At 42.4% G+C, this 20881-nt stretch overlaps 1 non-coding gene across 1 annotated transcript; it reads right to left on the bottom strand.

Annotated features, from left to right (window-relative positions):
* Positions 1-263: 263 nt before the first annotated feature.
* Positions 264-338, bottom strand: Trnat-ugu (transfer RNA threonine (anticodon UGU)). The gene has a single exon. It is a non-coding gene; the product is annotated as a tRNA-Thr (tRNA).
* Positions 339-20881: the final 20543 nt, after the last annotated feature.

Here is a 20881-nt window from a genome sequence, read left to right as displayed (position 1 = left end):
CCCGGAAATATATAAGTATCATGGTGGCTCAAAACCTCATGATAGTGTGATGTTAAGGTTATAGTCTCAAGTTTCCTCAATTATTTTTCAATGATACCAGATAACTTATCAGTCTGCATCTGATTGAGACCCCTCATTGGGAAGTAGTGAGCTACTAACAATAGATGCCTACGATAAGTAGTAGAAATGAAATGATAATTAAATGGACACCCTAGCTGCAAACAGGCATTGATGTACTTCACTGGGGAGATGTTGAAAATGTGTGCCCCGACCGGGACTCGAACCCGGTATCTCCTGCTTACATGGCAGACGCTCTATCCATCTGAGCCACCGCGGGCACAGAGGATAGTGCGTCTGCAGGGACTTATCACTTGCACGCTCCCCGTGAGATCCACATTCCCAACATGTCCACACCACTACATTCGTAGTGCGCCTAATAGATGTAAGCAGGAGATCCCGGGTTCAAGTCCCGGTCGGGGCACACATTTTCAACATCTCCCCAATGAAGTACATCAACGCCTGTTTGCAGCTAGGGTGTCCATTTAATTATCATTTCATTTCTAGCAAAGCTGCATGGTCATCCACGGTAACTGTTATTTCAGGAACAGATACTACCGTCATATATAAGTAGTAGATGTTCATATTTGGCGAAAATTGTTTTCAGTGTATGCCGAATTTAGAAAAATTTCAGTTCTCCGCGAAGATTACATACGCAAATATTACATTTTTATAAATTTCGTGTACTATAATGGATTCGTCTAATTATACGTACACGAATACAGATATCACTCATTTTTCCAAATTTTGTAGGTGTTGAGTTGTGTGAAAATGACCCTCAATTGTTATTTGTACAGAAAAAGGTAAATATCTTGCGACGAGAGAGCCACTTACTTCAGTATGAAAAAGCTAACTAATTTACCTACCTCCTAGTGAATAGCCAAGAGTCTAAAGTCCCTTATATGATGAGGTTTATAGCCTTTACAGTGCTTGTCAAAACTATATGCAGGGTTTGAGCATATCCTTAGACGTCGGTGCTTCTCGGTGAATTATAGTGTGTGCTTCGACAATCAAGAGTAACATTCTTCATTTTTGCTGCCAGCCCTGTTTGGTATCCAGGTAACCCTGTCTGTAAAAATACCAACATATTTTTACCAAGGAACAGCTACTTTAAATAAATAAAGGTCAATCATATTGAAAATATTTTCTGCTGTAGTACTTGATAGAAGCGGTTTGCAATACAAAAACCCTTCTATATTTGTGACACTTACACTCTCGTCTATTTGAAGCGCAAAGTAAGTGTACCTTTCCGGCTTTAATAACATTTCTTCAATATTGGAAGGCTTCTACAATTGACCTTTGCACCATATTGTTGGATATAGAAACTTTTTGTATTTCTTTGACTACTTTTCCACCCAAAACTGCTTGGACCATGTCTCTCGCTGCGTGCGGTAAGAGTAAGTCACAAATTCAGTGAGGTTTTCCTTCCTTTGCAATACTAAAACTATCTTTTTTCAAGTTAGTATCAGTGTTAATAAAATTTGCCCTGCATTCGGATTCTGTTTAACAAAACGCATATTTTCTTAGGAAAAAGGCAAAATATTTACCAACTACATCAGACTGAAAAAGAACTTTGGGAACGTTTTATAAAGAGTGCTATATGCTTTGATTTAAAATCACTTCTAAGTATACAACGCATTGGGGAATTGCGTTATCACTGGTTACTTTACCGGTCTTTACTACAAAGCGAAGTTGTAAATTGCTTCATCAAGCTTGCAGTTAGGTGCTGGTTTCGGTTTAAGGAGTTTCCTCTCTTAAAAATCACGTCATGGTTAACTTAAGACATAAACACGTGTAAGTCACTCAATAAAGAAAAACTGCACATTACAGTACTACAGTAGTGAAGAATCAGCTCATTGAAATACGCACACTGTGATTCCAAATGCAAGTTTTGTTCGTATCACGATGCCATCTAACGTAATGCCCAACAAGGCGACAATACCAACAATACGCAGGTCACTGCGTAATGACTACTGCAGCGCCACACATTGGTACACCGCATAAATTGGCAGCGCTTCGAAAGCGGCACGAAAATTTCTGAACAGCCAGCGGCAATACCGGATCAAAGTAGCGCCCACTCCAGTGAGTCATTCCAGCCCAAGGCAGCGGTGACTAAAGAGTGAAGCGGTGGGGAAGGTAAAACCCGACCTTCCTGTTTCCTACGGACAGTCCGAAACTAACACCCGGCAATAAATCCATTTTTTTAACATTATAAAGATGCTACTCTTATTAAGCAGTTTTCACAATACAATTTTACTTTAAAAATAAAGTAAAGTAAGAGAATAAGTTTACGTAAATCAACACGTGTTTTATGCACTTATACGCGTACCACATGAAGTGCCCATGCTTACGACCAGTGTGACGCTTACCACCGTCTGGGCAGCCCTGCAGTAATAAATTCACTCCTCTGCCCCTGAGGTGAGCACAAACTCTACTTCGCTCACGGCCGAAACCAGTAATGTCAATTAAAATTAAGAACATACCCACGTATTACTCTGTGTCTCAAGTATTCTTCTTTGTTACTGAACAGGAAAAGTATACTTTTAAAAATCTTTTAAGGTTAGCTGGAATTTTTGGATTCGGCTGTTAGTTGCCAGATGCACATTGTTATAAAATACGTGTGAGAACCGCTTCCGCATGAACGCTTCGATACGACCACTGGTTTAGAAGGTCCAGGGGGCGAAGAAGGGATTTGCTGCGTCGCTCGAATAGCTCTTCATCTACACCTCTTAACACTGTCGTGATCCGTCTAGCTTGCATCTCCAAATATTTCTATTTTCTATCAGCGTTATTCGTCTACTCCTTGTTTATGCATGACAGATCCCTTAACTTGTGTTTTGCGTGGCGCGTGATAGCAATATTTGATTTTTTGTACGTAATAATATCATATAATTTAATTTGTAATTCACTATAATCTCTCGACAGATCTTGAAGATTTTTATTGAATATGTCTAAAAGGAACAAGACAGTTGCAACACTTACTATAGGGAAGGTACCAGTGATCGAAATATGACCACACACCTAACCACATTCTACCAAGAGCTGTCATGGAAATTATAAAAGCAATGTTCAGATGTTTGCCTGATAATAAATTATTCAAGAAATGTTTTCATTGTGTTATACTGAGCCGGAACGAGGATGTGAAGAATACGATTTGTACTAGAATTCTGGTCTAAAGCTCCCTGAAGTTTCTTTGTGCTGGATGTCGTAGTTAATGTCTTCTCATACGCAAGCCCTCTACTGCTAGTAGCATTGTTCGTGTTGTTACAACAAACTGTCACTGTCCTGTTGTGTGTTTACCTTCCTAGAGACATTTTTCATTTTAAATTTCCGATTACTGAATAATGCCAATTTGCGCTGAAATAACATCACACCCCACAAAATAACAAGAAAGATACTACATTATTCTGGAGACTTACCTGAAATGGAGAGTATTGCCTGAGGTACTATTTTATACGGCCGTGGGAACATGTTCCACAGATATGCTCCTACTATCTGTGCATTTACCAGAAAGTTTGTATGGTGCATTTTGTCAGAGTACATGTCACGAAAAACGTATGATATAATTTTTTAAGAAACCTAATTGAAAAGAGAACTAAGCTACGGAGGGTTTTTGAGGAGGAATAGTAAATACTTTATGATGTTGTGGTATAGAGTAATCCGGATATAACATTCCTTACAAGATGTGTCCAATTGATACAGGTTTCAGAGATACGGCCGTCAGAATGTAACACAACGATATACTTAAGCGATGATTAAGATGGAAGTTGATTAGAAGAAATTCCACCTCCGACTTCAGCGTCCTTTCGGTTGCTCTTCACAACACCACTTGTCAACCTGATGTTGTCTTCATTTATTCGTTCTTTTATAAGGGCAGCGCTATTAAATTTACTCTTAAGATCAGTTCATCTCTCTTCTTATCTTTCTCTTTGCAGACTTCGCATTTCACTTCCTTCCGTAGCCATAAAGCTATCACAGGAATGTCCGGGAACTGTGATGGCCAAGAAACATGACCTTTCTGCCAATCCATCTTCCGGGGAATGTTAGATTTAGATGTTGTGGCACCTACTGAGAAGAACGTGCGGGGTTCCACACTTGCTGCAAGAATATACCCATCCTTCTGGTTAAAGAAACTTCTTCCAGTAATGATGGAAGCTCATTTTCGAGGAAGTCTAGATAATAGCGCCCTGTAAGACGATATGGTAACACAAGAGGCCTAGTCAGTTGTTTGTTTACCATCCTAATCCAATAATTTACAGAGAAACAATCTCGAAAATCTGTCTCCGTACCGATCCCTGAAGTAAGTTGCGAGTGTTATTGATACCTTCATGACTGAGACAGACTTAATCAGGATACAACAGTAAGAGGAATTCTCGGCCACTTGCAATTAGTTGGCCGGCCGCGGTGGTCTAGCGGTTCTGGCGCTGCAGTCCGGAACCGCGGGACTGCTACGGTCGCAGGTTCGAATCCTGCCTCGGGCATGGGTGTGTGTGATGTCCTTAGGTTAGTTAGGTTTAAGTAGTTCTAAGTTCTAGGGGACTTATGACCTAAGATGTTGAGTCCCATAGTGCTCAGAACCGTTTGAACCATTTTTGCAATTAGCCAACAACAAAATTACAGTCGACAAGATTTCAATTACCTACCTTCATCTCCTTCTCAGTACTGTTGAATACGATGTAAATGATAAGAATCTGGCCGCGCACCTGTATATGTGTAGATGTGTAACGCCTAATGTATTCTGCTTCAGCAAACACAGTTTATTTGTACGTTCAGATGAAATAACGGCTGCTGGTAGCTTAACCAGTCTCACGTGGTTCAGTGGAAACTCTTGGATCGGGTATTTCGAGGTCAGGAAATTATTTACCGTATTCTCTAGAGGTAACAACAGCATTTTCATTACAAAACACACATGCAAATACCAGCTCGGGCTTTTAAAACCATGCGGCATCCTTAAACGATCCCGTAGAATCGGCCAACAAATGGAAAGTCACAATCACAGTTGAAAAATTAAGTTGTGTAAACTCAAGCAATTACATAACCTGGAGTTGGATAAATAAACACAGCCCCAACACGGGAAACAGAAACTTTTCTCTGTAGCCAGCTGTCTCTCTTTAGCCAATAAAATGTTTTATTGCAATTGACTTTACTAACATTTTCTAAAATATTCACCAGTCCTCCTGAACAGCCCCTATACAAACGACAAACGCTATTTTAAAGAGGAAAGTCTCCTCTACTATTTTACTACATCAAAGAACCAAATCAGTCCCCGTACCCGTAACTTCTTCGCATCTGTTGTCCTCTTAAAATGTTAACTCTGAACAACGAGATGTTGTACAACTGCAGGCACTGTACTCGTATTGTTCTCCACGCCTGACGCGTCCCAGTGACTTGCTACGCTTCCCCAGTGCGTTAAGAGGCGTTTCATTTCCAGTGGCCTCGTTCTTGAGGAATGACTTAGCTCCAGGCTGACCTAACCACTGTACATGCCAGGCGACGTGAAGGAAGGTCTTTATCTTTCTCACGGAGGGCGCGGGAGAAACGCCGGCCGCTTAGCGGTACGTCGCTAGTGGTCCTCCTAAGACGTGAGGAGTGCGGCCAGACACGCCTTTGTGTGTGTGCCGGCGGTGGGCGGCGGCGCGACCTGTGATCGCGTACACAGTGCGGCCCTTGTGTGACCGTCAGCGGCGGCGGCGGCGTCGGCTTCACAAAGTAGCGGCGGAGTCCAGGCTGACGCGCGTCCGCTTGGAAAGAAAGGCCGTGTCGGAGGTACAGCCAGTATCAGCAGTGATGTGCTGCGAAGAGGTAAACTTTCACTACTCTGGCATACAGGTATAACACCAAGAATGTTTCTGATTGACTACTGCATCATTACACACGACCTGGAACCTTGACTGCGTATCATACGATAGTTTGTAGGGATGGTGGGGGGGGGGGGGGGGGGGTAGCGTATGAAGTATTTTTTTTATATTTTAGAAGTCCGCCCCCGGTAGCTTAGTGGTAGCCGGCACGGTAGCTCAGCGTGTTCGATCAGAGGGATTAGCCACCCGCTGTAATAAAAAAAAACTGAGGGAACGGATCAACGAACAACCTGAATGGGTGTCATCGGATATCCGCCAGGAACAAATTCAACGCACAATATAGAACAAAATGACATAAAAAAAGTGGTCAGCGTGAGAGAATGTCAATCCTAAGGGCCCGGGTTGGATTCCCGGCTGGGTCGGAGATTTCCTCCGCTCAGGGACTGGGTGTTGTGTTGTCCCAACCATCATCATTTCATCCCCATCGACGCGCAATTCGCCGAAGCGGCGTCAAATCGAAAGACTCGCACCCGGCGAACGGTCTACCAGACGGGAGACCCTGCACACACGACTTTTTTATTTTTTATTTTAGGAGACTAAAGGCGACTTGTAAGAAGCGATAATAAAGTTCCAGTTGCAGCCCCGTTATAAACCCGAGTAATAGCAATTTTAAATCATTCTTAAGGTTCCGCAGCTCAGTCAGGTAAAAAAAGGTACCCTTTTAGAATCAATTGGTTGTCGGTTTGTTCAATACTTTTTCTTGGGAATGGGTAGACGAATCAAATTGAAATTTGTGCCACATTTTAAGGGCTGCGGTCCCTCCGCGATGTAAAAAAGTGGAGATTCTAAGTCAATGCAAATAAAAGATACGGACATTTATGTCACACATTTTCATGGTCGCAAACTACAGACACCAAAATCTATAGGCTACTTCTCATTGACCTAGAATCATGCTGTTTGGCTAGAAGCAAGGTTTCACAGTACAATCTAAGGAAAAAGAAATCAACAACTGTAATTATATCAAACAAAAAGAATTTCTTTTTGTCATTTCTTATCTGATTGCATGTTCGTTCGTCTGTTCCTTTTCTCAGGGGCGGCTAGACGTTCCAGTTTCAAATATATCCCAAATACTACGGTCTATATAGACCCTTGGCGGTGTAATAAATGTAAGCTTCCAAGACAATGCTACCAAAAGATATGGCCATTTAGGTCACATATTTTTATATTCGCAAACTCACTGATTAAATCCTATAGAGTACTTCCCTTTGGCCGAGGATCATAAAATTTGGTAAAAAGCAAAGTTTCACAGAACAAGTAAAAGAAAAAATCCGAAAACTATTTAGCCTTAACCATGCCATACAAAAAAATTTCTTTTCTCACTTATTATCCGATTTCAGAATTATAAATAAACCACTCTCGAAAGTTTTGTAATTGCCGGGACCCATATGTTGTCACATCAGTGTAGACAACAGGCAAAAATCATGAAGGTCCTCGATTCCCTATTTTTAAAATAGGAACTCCCATTTTTTATTACATATTCGTGCAGTACGTAAAGAAATGTGAATGTTTTAGTTGGACCACTTTTTCGCTTTGTGATAGATAGCGCTGTAATAGTCAAAAACACACGGCTCAAAATTGTAGACGAACAGTTGGTAACAGGTAGGTTTTTTAAATTAAAATACAGAACTTAGGTAAGTTTGAAATTTTATTTCAGTTGTTCCAATGTGATACATGTAACTTTATGAACATTTCTGAGAACGCATGCTGTTACAGCGCGATTACCTGTAAATACAACATTAATGCAATAAATGCTCAGAATGATGTCCATCTACCTCAATGCATTTGGCAATACGTGTAACGACATCCCTCTCAACAGCGAGTAGTTCGCCTTCCTTAATGTTCGCACATGCATTGACAATGCGCTGACGCATGTTGTCAGACGTTGTCAGTGGATCACGATAGCAAATATCCTTCAACTTTCCCCACAGAAAGAAATCCGGGGACGTCAGATCCGGTGAACTTTCGGGCCATGGTATGGTGCTTCGACGACCGATCCACCTGTCATGAAATATGCTATTCAATACCGCTTCAACCGCATGCGAGCTATGTGCCGGACATCCATCATGTTGGAGGTACATCGCCATTCTGTCATGCAGTGAAACATCTTGTAGTAACATCGGTAGAACATTACGTAGGAAATCAGCATACAATGCACCATTTAGATTGCCATCAATACAATGGGGGCAAATTATCCTTCCTCCTATAATGCCGCACCATACGTTAACCCGCCAAGGTCGCTGATGTTCCACTTGTCGCAGCCATCGTGGATTTTCCGTTGGCCAATAGTGCATATTAAGCCGGTTTACGTTACCACTGTTGGTGAATTACGCTTCGTCGCTAAATAGATCGCGGCCAAATATCTGTCATCGTCCTCTAATTTCTCTTGAGCCAGTGGCAGAACTGTACGCGACGTTCAGAGTCGTCGCAATTTGTCTGCTACCGATGTGCGGATTAGCCGCGGCAGCAGCTAAAACACCTACTTAAGCATCATTATTTGTTGCAGGTCGTGGTTGGCGTTTCACGTGTGGCTGAACACTTCCTGTTTCCTTAAATAACGTAACAATCAGGTGAACGGTCCGGCCACTTGGATGACGTCGTCCAGGATACCGAGCAGCATACATAGCACTCGCACGTTGGGCATTTTGATCACAATAGCCACACATCAACACGATATCGACCTTTTCCGCAATTGATAAACGGTCCATTTTAACACGGGTAATGTATCAAGATGCAAATACCGTCCGCACTGGCGGAATGTTAACGTGATACCACGTACTTATACGATTGTGACTATTACAGCGCCATCCATCACAAAGCGAAAAAAGTGGTCCAACTGAAACATTCATTTCTTTACGTACTACAGGAATATGTAATAAAAAATGGGGGTTCCTATTAAAAAAAAAACAACCATTGTTGATATTCGTTTGACCTAAGGCAGCGCCATTTAGCGGGCCAACCATAGCGCCATCTGGTTTACCCCTTCAAGCTAGACGAGTTTCGTTCTTTGTAGTTTTTTCTTTTGTTGCTTATTTCGTGAGATATTTGGTCCGGTCACGATCAATGGACCACCCTGTAGAATTAAGTTTGCAGGAACTCTCAGTGTGCGAGTTCTACTCGCATCTGGCCACTTTAGTTTAAAAGAAATACACCTGACTCCGTTTTATCTTTTTTCCGTTCCCTGAGAGCTAGTGGGCGGGGGAAGGGGGGGGGGGGAGGCGCCACAAATTATCACCAGGTGTGGGCGCCCTTGCTTTCTATTACAGCTTGCAACAACTCTTGACATAGGGCAAAAAACGTATTGACGCGGGCTGGCTGTAAGAGTGAACATTTCAGGCGGGCATTGCATGTGGACATGAACACTTCTGGCATACAACGTAAAAAGTATTCGCACTCTTGTTGCGTCTTCTGCAGCTGTGTCCTTCACGCGGAAGATATCGCACTGTTGTATGTCCGCTTACAGCGCTCACCTCGACTGTAATGAGGTTCGCTGAACGTTTCATTTGTCTGCTTGGTTATTGGCAATGAGGGTTCATTTCTTTAGGGGTACTGTGGTATTTTTTCTCCATCACGAAACCTATCCTAGCGCAACGTGTCTACTCGTTATCACAAGCACTTAGAAAAATAATGATACAATTGAAGTAGGTGAAAACACTATCTGGTACTATATACGCCTCTCTCAATGTAATATCCGAGTGAAGCCACTCCTTCGTAGCTAATCGTTCTGGAGTCTCCGTTATAAAAACTAGCCAATCAGAGGACAAAAAACGCAACGCTCCTTATAAGGGTGAGCTGTATGCAACCAACGAGATACGGGAAACCTTTTTTCTGTCGTTTCACTTGCTCGACCGCGTACTCAGCGCCCGATTACGTCATAGAATTTGTAGAGTTTATCCCATATTGCACAACATCAGTGATTCCTCACACCGCAATATTTGTCTGGAATAACTGTCTCAATAAACCAACGTCATGTTTGAAATCTCAGCATAGACCAACAGACAGAAACTTTACGAGCTACTCGAAAAGGTTGCATAATGGGGAGGAAGGGCGATCAAACGCAGCTGTCGGCCACGATTTTTATTTCCTTACATCGCTTAAAGTGAATAATGCGATGATTTCTTTGAAAAGGAAAGGTTTGCTTTTTTCCCCACATCGGTATTCAATTCAAACGTGGCTGTGCTTCGCCTCTAGAGACCTCATCGCTAACGGACGTAACACAACTGATTTTACTTTCCTGCTTTTCTACTGTCGTCTATCACATATTTACAAATAGCTTCTTTGTTACAACTGCCTTGCATCTAATTGACTTACGACAGTTTACCAGTTTCGACTCTTTGAAGTAAAATGCGGGGAAGGCAAAATAGAAGACTACTATCATATTTAAAACGTTAGTAATTCCAAGATAAAGAGGAAAATAAGAAGCACAGGGTTATTACAAATGATTGAAGTGATTTCACAGCTCTAGAATAACTTTATTATTTGAGATATTTTCACAATGCTTTGCACACATATACAAAAACTCAAAAAGTTTTTTAGGCATTCACAAATGTTCGATATGTGCCCCTTTGATGATTCGGCAGACATCAAGCCGATAATCAAGTTCCTCCCACACTCGGCGCAGCATGTCCCCATCAATGAGTTCGAAAGCATCGTTGATGCGAGCTCGCGCTTCTGGCACGTTTCTTGGTAGAGGAGGTTTAAACACTGAATCTTTCACATAACCCCACAGAAAGAAATCGCATGGGGTTAATTCGGGAGAGCGTGGAGCCCATGACATAAATTGCTGATCATGATCTCCACCACGGCCGATCCATCGGTTTTCCAATCCCCTGTTTAAGAAATGCCGAACATCATGATGGAAGTGCGGTGGAGCACCATCCTGTTGAAAGATGAAGTCGGCGCTGTCGGTCTCCAGTTGTGGCATGAGCCAATTTTCCAGCATGTCCAGATACACGTGTCCTGTAACGTTTTTTTCGCAGAAGAAAAAAGGGGCCGTAAACTTTAAACCGTGAGGTTGCACAAAATACGTTAACTTTTGGTGAATTGCGAATTTGCTGCACGAATGCGTGAGGATTCTCTACCGCCGAGATTCGCACATTGTGTCTGTTCACTTCACCATTAAGAAAAAATGTTGCTTCATCACTGAAAACAAGTTTCGCACTGAACGCATCCTCTTCCATGAGCTGTTGCAACCGCGCCGAAAATTCAAAGCGTTTGACTTTGTCATCGGGTGTCAGGGCTTGTAGCAATTGTAAACGGTAAGGCTTCTGCTTTAGTCTTTTCCGTAAGATTTTCCAAACCGTCGGCTGTGGTACGTTTAGCTCCCTGCTTCCTTTATTCGTCGACTTCCGCGGGCTACGCGTGAAACTTGCCCGCACGCGTTCAACCGTTGCTTCGCTCACTGCAGGCCGACCCGTTGATTTCCCCTTACAGAGGCATCCAGATGCCTTAAACTGCGCATACCATCGCCGAATGGAGTTAGCAGTTGGTGGATCTTTGTTGAACTTCGTCCTGAAGTGTCGTTGCACTGTTATGACTGACTGATGTGAGTGCATTACAAGCACGACATACGCTTTCTCGGCTCCTGTCGCCATTTTGTCTCACTGCGCTCTCGAGCGCTCTGGCGGCAGAAACATGAAGTGCGGCTTCAGCCGAACAAAACTTTATGAGTTTTTCTACGTATCTGTAGTGTGTCGTGACCATATGTCAATGGATGGAGCTACAGTGAATTTATGAAATAGCTCCAATCATTTGTAATAGCCCTGTATACCAGTATCGTGTTCCAAAAGCAACACGGCGAACAGTCGCCCGTAGGACAGTTCAGGAGAAAAGCCGGCAGTGGGCTCGTTGTTGCGGCATAGCGCGTCTACTTCAACCAATCACGTATCACGATTTTCTATACGCCTGTATGGCAACGCAGCTCTGTAAACGACGGTTGTTTTCGCCAGGAGACGTTTTCGCTTCGCAGTAGAAAGGTGGAAGCAACGCTATCAGACACCAGGGATGGCCTCTCGCCGACTGTAATAACTTGACCTCAAGTCTTGTTGTCTGCGCAGGCGTCGTACTGCTAATACGGAGCAGTTAACCTCGGAGAAGGCGCTTGACCATGCTTGCCTTACATGTACAGAAAGCAATATTTAAAATATTGTTGTATTTATAGGCTGACAATTAAAAGTAATAATTAGGTTACAGCTCATTAAACAAATCAGGATTTAAAAAGTACTTTCCGCATATTTAAGTCAAGCACGCTCATTTTGTCTGTGTGAACGTAAGCTATCTGAGGAAAAGTATAGGAATACCTCTATGTAATGTGAAACTGGCCACTAGATGTCACATGAGGTGTATCCACCAGCATAAAAGAAAGCGCAGAGATTTGTATTGCTAGTATACCTGGTGGTCCATTGATCGTGGCCGCGCCAAAATCTCACGAAGTAAGCGTCAAACGTAAAAACTACAAAGAACGAAACTTGTCCAGCTTGAAGGGGGAAACCAGATGGCGCTATGGTTGGCCCGCTAGATGGCGCTGCCATACGTCAAACGGTTATCAACTGCGTTTTTTTTAAATAGGAGTCCCCATTTTTATTACATATTCGTGTAGTACGTAAAGAAATATGAATGTTTTAGTAAGAACACTTTTTTCGATTTGTGACACATGGCGCTGTAATAGTCACAAACGTATAAGTACGTGGTATCACGTAACAATCATCCAATGAGGACGGTATATCCTTCGAGATACATTGTTGTTGTTGTTGTTATGGTCTTCAGTCCTGAGACTGGTTTGTTGCAGCTCTCCATGCTACTCTATCCTGTGCAAGCTTCTTCATCTCCCAGTACTTACTGCAACCTACGTCCTTCTTAATCTGCTTAGTGTATTCATCTCTTGGTCTCCCTCTACGATTTTTACCCTCCACGCTGCTCTCCAATGCTAAATTTGTGATCCCTTGATTCCTCAAAACAAGTCCTAGCAACCAGTCCCTTCTTAGTCAAGTTGTGCCACAAACTCCTCCTTTCCCAAATTCTATTCAATACCTCCTCATTAGTTATGTGATCTACCCATCTAATCTTCAGCATTCTTCTGTAGCAACACATTTCGAAAGCTTCTATTCTCTTCTTCTCCAAACTATTTATCCTCCACGTTTCACTTCCATACAAATACTTTCAGAAACGACTTCCTGACACTTAAATCTATACTCGATGTTAACAAATTTCTCTTCTTCGGAAATGCTTTCCTTGCCATTGCCAGTCTACATTTTATATCCTCTCTACTTCGACCGTCATCAGTTATTTTACTCCCTAAATAGCAAAACTCCTTTACCACTTTAAGTGTCTCATTTCCTAATCTAATTCCTTCAGCAACACCCGATTTAATTCGACTACATTCCATTATCCTCGTTTTGCTTTTGTTGATGTTCATCTTATATCCTCCTTTCAAGACACTGTCCATTCCGTTCAACTGCTCTTCCGAGTCCTTTGCTGTCTCCGACAGAATTACAATGTCATCGGCGAACCTCAAAGTTTTTATTTCTTCTCCATGGATTTTAATACCTATTCCAAATTTTTCTTTTGCTTCCTTTACTACTTGCTCAATATACAGATTGAATAACATGGCGGAGAGGCTACAACCCTGTCTCACTCCGTTCCCAACCACTGCTTCCCTTTCATGCCCCTCGACTCTTATAACTGCCATCTGGTTTCTGTACAAATTGTAAATAGCCTTTCGCTATTACCCATGTTAGAATGGACCGTTTATCAATTGCGGAAAAGGTCGGTATCGTGTTGATGTAAGGCTATTGTGATCAAAATGCCCAACGGGCCTGTGCTATATATGCTGCTCGGTATCCTGGATGACATCATCCAAGTGTCCGGACCGCTCGCCGGATAGTTACGTTATTTATGGAAACAGGAAGTGTTCAGCCACACGTGAAACGTCAACCACGACCTGCAACAAATGATGATGTCAAAGTAGGTTTTTTAGCTGCTATCGAGGCCAATTCGCACATCAGTAGCAGACAAAGAGCGCGAGAATCTGGAATCTCAAAAATGTCGATGTTGAGAATGCTAAATCAACATCGATTGCACCCGTACCATATTTATATGCAGCAGGAATTCCATAGCGACGACTTTGAACGTCGTATTCAGTTCTGCCACTGGACACACGGGACGATGACAGACGTTTTGCAAGTGTTATATTTAGCGACGAAGCGTCACTCACCAACAGCGGTAACGTAAACCGGCATAATATGCACTATTGGGCAACGGAAAATCCACGATGGCTGCGTCAAGTGGAACATCAGCGACCTTGGTGGGTTAAAGTATGGAAAAATGGATGGGCGGACGGGAACGAAAAAAACTTCGTTTAGAGAACGTGTACTCGTTTTGAAATTAATTGACTATAAGTGGGTACAATTATCGATTCTAATGTAGATCTTGTTGTACAGATGTTAACGAAACAGGACACTGTGATGAGAAACGCAATAACTTTTTGCCTGAAGTCATCGGCTACTGAAGTCTGCCAAAGAACTGTACTTTTGGTACATAAATAACCTCACTGCCACCATCGCTTCCCTTTGAAGATCTCAGTGACACATCTTCTTTTTTTTCTTTTTATTTTCATTTCCACCTCTGCGGCCCGCACTCTCTTAAGGTACAGCTTCATTTTACTGGACTGTATCCCCGTATCTGCACAGAGCTGGCGTGTTAATTTTGGATTTGACAATTTTTGTGGTACAGAGTGATCGGATGCCCTTACTGTCCTCACAGCATCCCCTCTGAGACGGAACTTGTGTACCCCTTCTCTCTTCATGTAGTGTCACTCCTGTGAAAGTGTGAGACGATTTGTTGAATTGTTAGCGAACTGTGTAACTGAGGTGGGAGGTGGATAACAGCCCGGTGTTCACCTAGTGCATTGTCGGAAACTGCGGAAATACCACATCCAGTTCAGAGGTGGCAGGTAAGCTGTCCAGTATACCCCTAGGATTCCATAGTCCGATCTCTGGTGAGCCACAGAGAAGGGAATCGCCCAAAACATAATGCAACTTTGTAACGAAATGACGATGTCACACAAATGAAAATATCTTATTGAATGACATTTAATATGGGTGATCTAATCAAGCATTGAATTACAGGCAACACATCACCCATGGATATAATATAGGAATATAGGTCACCTACGTAAAACAGAAACAAGTGGCTACTGTCACAATCAGACTTACTATCATAAAGCATCAACATATGAATCACTTATTGAGATAAACAAACGAACATTTAATAAATTGGCAAGCGATCTGAATTGTGAAATCTAACCTTGGCACAGGTGGATGAGCACTAAAAATTATAATTATGAAAACAATCCGCTGAAACTGACAATGATCACAAGAATGATAAGTGGATTATAGAAGGGACTCGGATAAACAAGTATGAACAGCAGTAAGATTGTTGCAGTACATGATGAAAGCAACTATGCTGCTTTGAAATTCTCAACATTTTAATTAGCCCCTGAGGCCAGTAGTGCAGCAGCCGAATCAGTGCTAATCTAGCTCAGCCTCTGTACTCAGTACTGAAGTGGTGACATCCTTCTGCATGGCTGCGAGTCTTGTCTGAGAGCAAGTCTTCAGTCTTCGATCATTAGCCTGCAAGTTTCTTCTATCTTACCATTCCGAAATTTGGCTGTTTCTGCTAGAGTAGGCATCTTGCCAGACAATAGCGGCAGACATTTTAAGTTCTGTCGAGTAATAATTTTGTAAGTACATTCATCAAACTCTTGCTCCTGTAGATTTTGTCGTTATTATTAACAAATGATGCTGTGGTGTGAGGAGGAAGGCAGAAAACTTCTCCCATTCCATGGTACAGTTCTAAGCTGATGAACTGAAAGGCTTACACGCAGACAAACAGGAGAAATCACACGCTCTACAGAAATAATCACTATGAAATATTCACGGTGTCCGTTACAAGAATTTAAAATGAATGTTACTCCGTCGAGTTGCTACCAATGGAAATAGCAGTTCTCACATCGCCCTATCTCTGAAGGGCTGCCCCTGGCTTAGATTTTTATCTTTCTATAAGAATTTCTCCCAGTTTCTCAAACAATAAGTTTCTTGACAGACAGCTCGCTTCCCACTACGTGTCCTTCAGACAGATCTCAGCACTGAACATGTTTATGGACTCCTAGGGCTCTTCTGGCAACTTTAACCCTCGAGAATGGGTGCGCCTATGCATGGTGCGCCAACCATTCCATTGTTGTTTCACAATTGCGAGCCCACACCTATTCCCTCGTTACTGCTTCAGATATCGCAGTGATAAATTTTGTTGTTAAACGTCCACGTGAGCAGCAGTAATATAAAATAAACAGTGAGCTGGCTGAGAAAAAATTTACATCCCGTGCAGGAAAGTGACCCAGGTTAAGAGTCGTTAGCAAAATCCTACAACGGGGCATTTGTCTACGTGATAATTAGTAACCAAATAAGTGGCTGGCTGGGATCTGATGCAACCGCGCTGTTTAATGCTTCGAGTGGGTCATTACTGTGGGGTTAATAGCTCTCCGTAGCAAAAGAGTGATACAATGAAAGTTTATTTTATTATTGTTTTATTAAACAATGCTGTAGCTCATATCAAATGAGTTTAGTTTACTATCGTTTCATTAAACAGAGATTAAACTGTGATTTTGCTCATACATGTTTATCACGATAACACAGAGGCAGCTATTCTTTACAAGTGTGCAAAATATACCGCAAGCCCACCCACGTTCTGTGAAACTGCACACCCACTAGAGCGCTAACAAGGGGACCCTCCATACTGTAAATCACGGATTTTGATGCGCTTCAAATATGTTGTAGAGGCACTTACCCTGAGTATGTGGCTATCTGGTTTTTTAGCGACGGGCCTTGGTTTTTGAGAAAATCGATTTTGAAGTTCATTGCGCGCTTTGTATACCTGTAATATTAACATATATTCCGAGCAAGTCAGCGTAGCGCAGCGGTAAAGGTTCACGGCTACCGCGCTGGAGGTACTGTGTTCGAATCCTACTTGTGTACTTTTGTTTTTCAAAATCGACCGAATTTTTCAATTTTATTTCAAAGAATATCAATAAACAGTGTAAGGTGTGCGAAATTATAAAGATATATTCAGTTATTAATTTTTTCAAATATTCATTCAGTTTGTGGTTCGCAGTTGGAGTTACAAATGTTAGTACGACGTTCGCTTCTTGTATTACCTGAAATCGATCTCCGCCCGTAATCGTCCCCTCTCCCGTGAATACCGTTAGCCGTAACGGGAACCCCAGCTTCTAGTTGCGGCCAATGAGGATACGAGTTGCATTCCGTTACGGTCACATCTAACTACAGCGTCAGTTGCTCGCAAAGCGTCTCTAGTGCCTTGTTAGAAAAACGGAAGAACCAAGTGTGTCTGCAGTAGTGCAGCCAGAAGAAGATCCACAAGTAGAGGAGTTGAACGAAGAATCAAAAAGGCGAATTCACAAATGCCATTAAATACGCCGCAAATTTACTCCTCAATTTGAATCTCCTGACTAATACATCGCCTAGTGTGATCTCTGCCAATTCAGTTGCAATTGGCGATGAGATATGCATGGCAATACAGGATCTCTTGGCCGAAAGACAGATCATTACTGATGATAGATTTCAACGAGGAAGATGAGAGAATATAATGCGGTGAGTTTTACTTTTTTATGAATATTTTCTCTTTCGGACGAATGAAAAAGAAAGACTCTTCACTCTTTATATGGGGATAGAGGAAGACGGCGATTACGTTCCCGAAGAGTTAGCGCCAGAACCGACAGATTATGTACCTCTGTCCTACAAGGAAAAAGCAGTCGCCCTTGCAGCATCTCACCCGAAATGTAGCTTGAAAAGTCTGCATCTCACGGAGTTTCTCTATTGGAAAAATGATGTAAAACGAGGCGGAACTCGTCTCGATTAATGGATAACCATTGATTGTAAGACTTATGATAGTTTCGTTGAAGCGAGGCAGAATTTGGAACAGGTAAATAATTTCGACATGAAATATATGTCTAGTATACCGCAAAAAAGAGAATGGCTTGTGAAAATAATAAAAAAAATTCCCATATCAGGTGACAACGAGAACTCTACAGCAGTGGGTGATGAACGCTGTTCTTCCTTTTTTATCCGAAAGCTTCAATTTCGTAGCCGGCCATGAATGGATTGAGCGGTTCAAGAAAAAACATAAGATTCGGCAAAGAAAAATTACAAAGTTCGTCAGCTCTAAAGAATTTGCGACGATAGGCGAAGCTTTAGCAGCTGCCGAACAATTCCGCATACAAAAGATAACGCTTATGGAGAATTTCGACCTTGACTTCGTAATCAACACTGATCAAACTGGTTGCCAGTATCAGGCAACGTATAACAGATCACTTTCGGGAAAAGGAACGAAAACCGATCTCGTCCGAAAAAAAAAGATTCAAACAAGACTATCCATTCTTATACGGCCCGGTATACCATAACAGCCTCGAGAAAGGTGATTCCATATGTTTATTTTATGTATGCAGGAACCGTCCGGAAAATTTGGTCCTAACGTTCAAAAACGAGTAGACGAATTAACTGGGAAGTAGAGAAATGTAGTCGTGTCCAGCACGAGTTCACGAAACTGGTGTACGAAGAATTTTTGTGTTCTGTAATTCTTCCGTACGTGGGACAGAAATTTTTTTTGTACATCAACGATTCGTGGGGAGGGAAAATCGACTCAACTTTATACGATCATCTATTGACTTATGAAGGAAAGCGAGCACCTGCACCCTAAAAGTGATCGCACCAAAGTGCACTCCTTATTGCCAGCCCTGCGATGTTTATTTTTACCGGCAGGTGAAAATCTTGACCAAAATTATTCAAAATGCTCCCGACTTGATGAAAGACAATAGAGAGATCGCTTCTAGGGAAGATTCGATAAAATTACATTCGCTAATCGTACATCAATTCAGCGCACCTAATTTTGAAAGAATGATTAAGTATGCATCGTTCGCATCGAAATTAGCGGATGAAAGATATATCTTTTTGAATGCAAAAGAATTGTGTTTCCCGGTATCGCTCATGAAGAAACCGTGCGCCTGCAAGACGGTTGCTTTCATAAAACGCGCGTGCTGCTGCGAAAATTTGTGCTTCGGTTGTTTCTATGATAAGTATCATCCACAATATTGTTCTGGCACATCAAGCAATGTGGACGATGAAAAATAAGATTTTGTAATATTGAAAAATGAAATGAAATGATCGTATGGCATTGTTGGCCGGGAGGCCCCATACGGGGAAGTTCGGTCGCCGTATTGCAAGTCCTTTTTAGTTGACGCCACTTCGGCGACTTGCAAATCAATGATCATGAAATGATGATGAAGAACACACAACACACACAGTCATCACGAGGTAGACCCGCCCGGAATCGAACCCGTGACCCAATGCGCAGGAAGCGAGAACGCTACCGCAAGACCACGGGTACATATTGTATGGCAGAAACTGAAACTGAATATATCTTTATAATTTCGCACACCTTACACTGTTTGTTGATATTCTTTGAAATAAAATTGAAACATTCGGTCGATTTTGAAAAAAAAAAGCACACGAGCAGGATTCGAATACGGTACCTCCGCGCGGTAGCAGTGAACCTTTACCGCTGGGATACGCTGACTTGCTCGGAATATACGTAACATTACGGGTCTATAAAGCGCGCAATGAACTTCAAAATCGATTTTCTCAAAAACCAAGGCCCGCCGCTAAAAAACCAATTAGCAACAAGGTACACAGGGTAAGTGCTTCTACAACATGTTTGAAGCGCCTGAAAATCCGTGATTTACAGTATTGAGAGTCCCCTTGTATATAAACTTCTATGTCGTCCAAGCCAGGTCGGAAACTGTCAGCTCTGCATAAAAACAACAAGCCAGTCAACATAATGAAAGAAAGGAACAGGAGAAGCATCTAGCTGTACCATCACTGGTTGTACTGAATATTGCCTCTAGTTATGCTGCAGCGTAAGAGACTACACCGACGAAATAGGATGAGTATATAACATAATGAAATATGTTGGTTCAAATGGCTCTGAGCAGTATGGGACTTAACTGCAGTGGTCATCAGTCCCCTAGAACTTAGAACTACTTAAACCTAACTAAGCTAAGGACATCACACACATCCATGCCCGAGATGAAATATGTTGGTTTGCGGTATTGGGTCAAAGCTTCCATACACATAGGCTGGCTGGCAAACTGGAATTTGGAAATTTGTGGTAAGGTCCTATGGGACCAAACTGCTGAGGTCATCGGTCCCTAGGCTTACACACTACTTAATCTAACTTACGCTAAGGACAACACACACACCCAAGCTCGAGGGAGGACTCGAACCTCCGACGGGGGAAGCCGCGCGAAACGTGAAAGGGGCCCTAGAGGGCGCGGCTACCCCGCGTGACTCTGGCAAACTGGTCCACATCTTTCATTCAACAGGCGGATTCGATCTGGAGTCAGCATCACCTCGAATCGTGGCAGTAGCGTGTTAATGTGCGCAGCTATCAGGGTCAGTCCTCTTAAGGTCTAGCCATCTCACTTAATGCTGTATTACATTTGTTTTGTTCCTGTTGTGGTAATCTTAACTTCTGAAGTCAAAAAGACAAGGCCTAGTTTCTTATTACTAGTTTCCCCATGTTCAGAGAGTTCTGTTTTCCCACAAATTGAAAGGTGGCTACACTGAGTCACAGTGCCAGAGATTGCGCCAAAGAGTATTATTCAGCCGCCTCCACTGGCAGTGCGTGTTGAGAAGTCGTCGTGGAGAGTGCTTGTTGAGAAGTTGCCGTGGGCAGTAGGAGTTCTAATGTAGCCGTGACTAGTTGTGACCATGTTGTGTGCAGTTGTTCTGATGGGCTAGACAGCCGATGCTGTTCGATTGCGGATGTTTTAATGATCAGAGTGTATGTTTCGTCAATATATATGAAGGTAAAGAAATTTTTTTTTTAATTTCAAATGTCCT

This window comes from Schistocerca cancellata, chromosome 8 (assembly GCF_023864275.1).
Source record: "Schistocerca cancellata isolate TAMUIC-IGC-003103 chromosome 8, iqSchCanc2.1, whole genome shotgun sequence".
In the NCBI taxonomy this organism is placed as follows: domain Eukaryota; kingdom Metazoa; phylum Arthropoda; class Insecta; order Orthoptera; family Acrididae; genus Schistocerca; species Schistocerca cancellata.
Note: the sequence above shows the minus strand (reverse complement) of the source record. Positions and strands in the feature narration are given on the sequence as shown.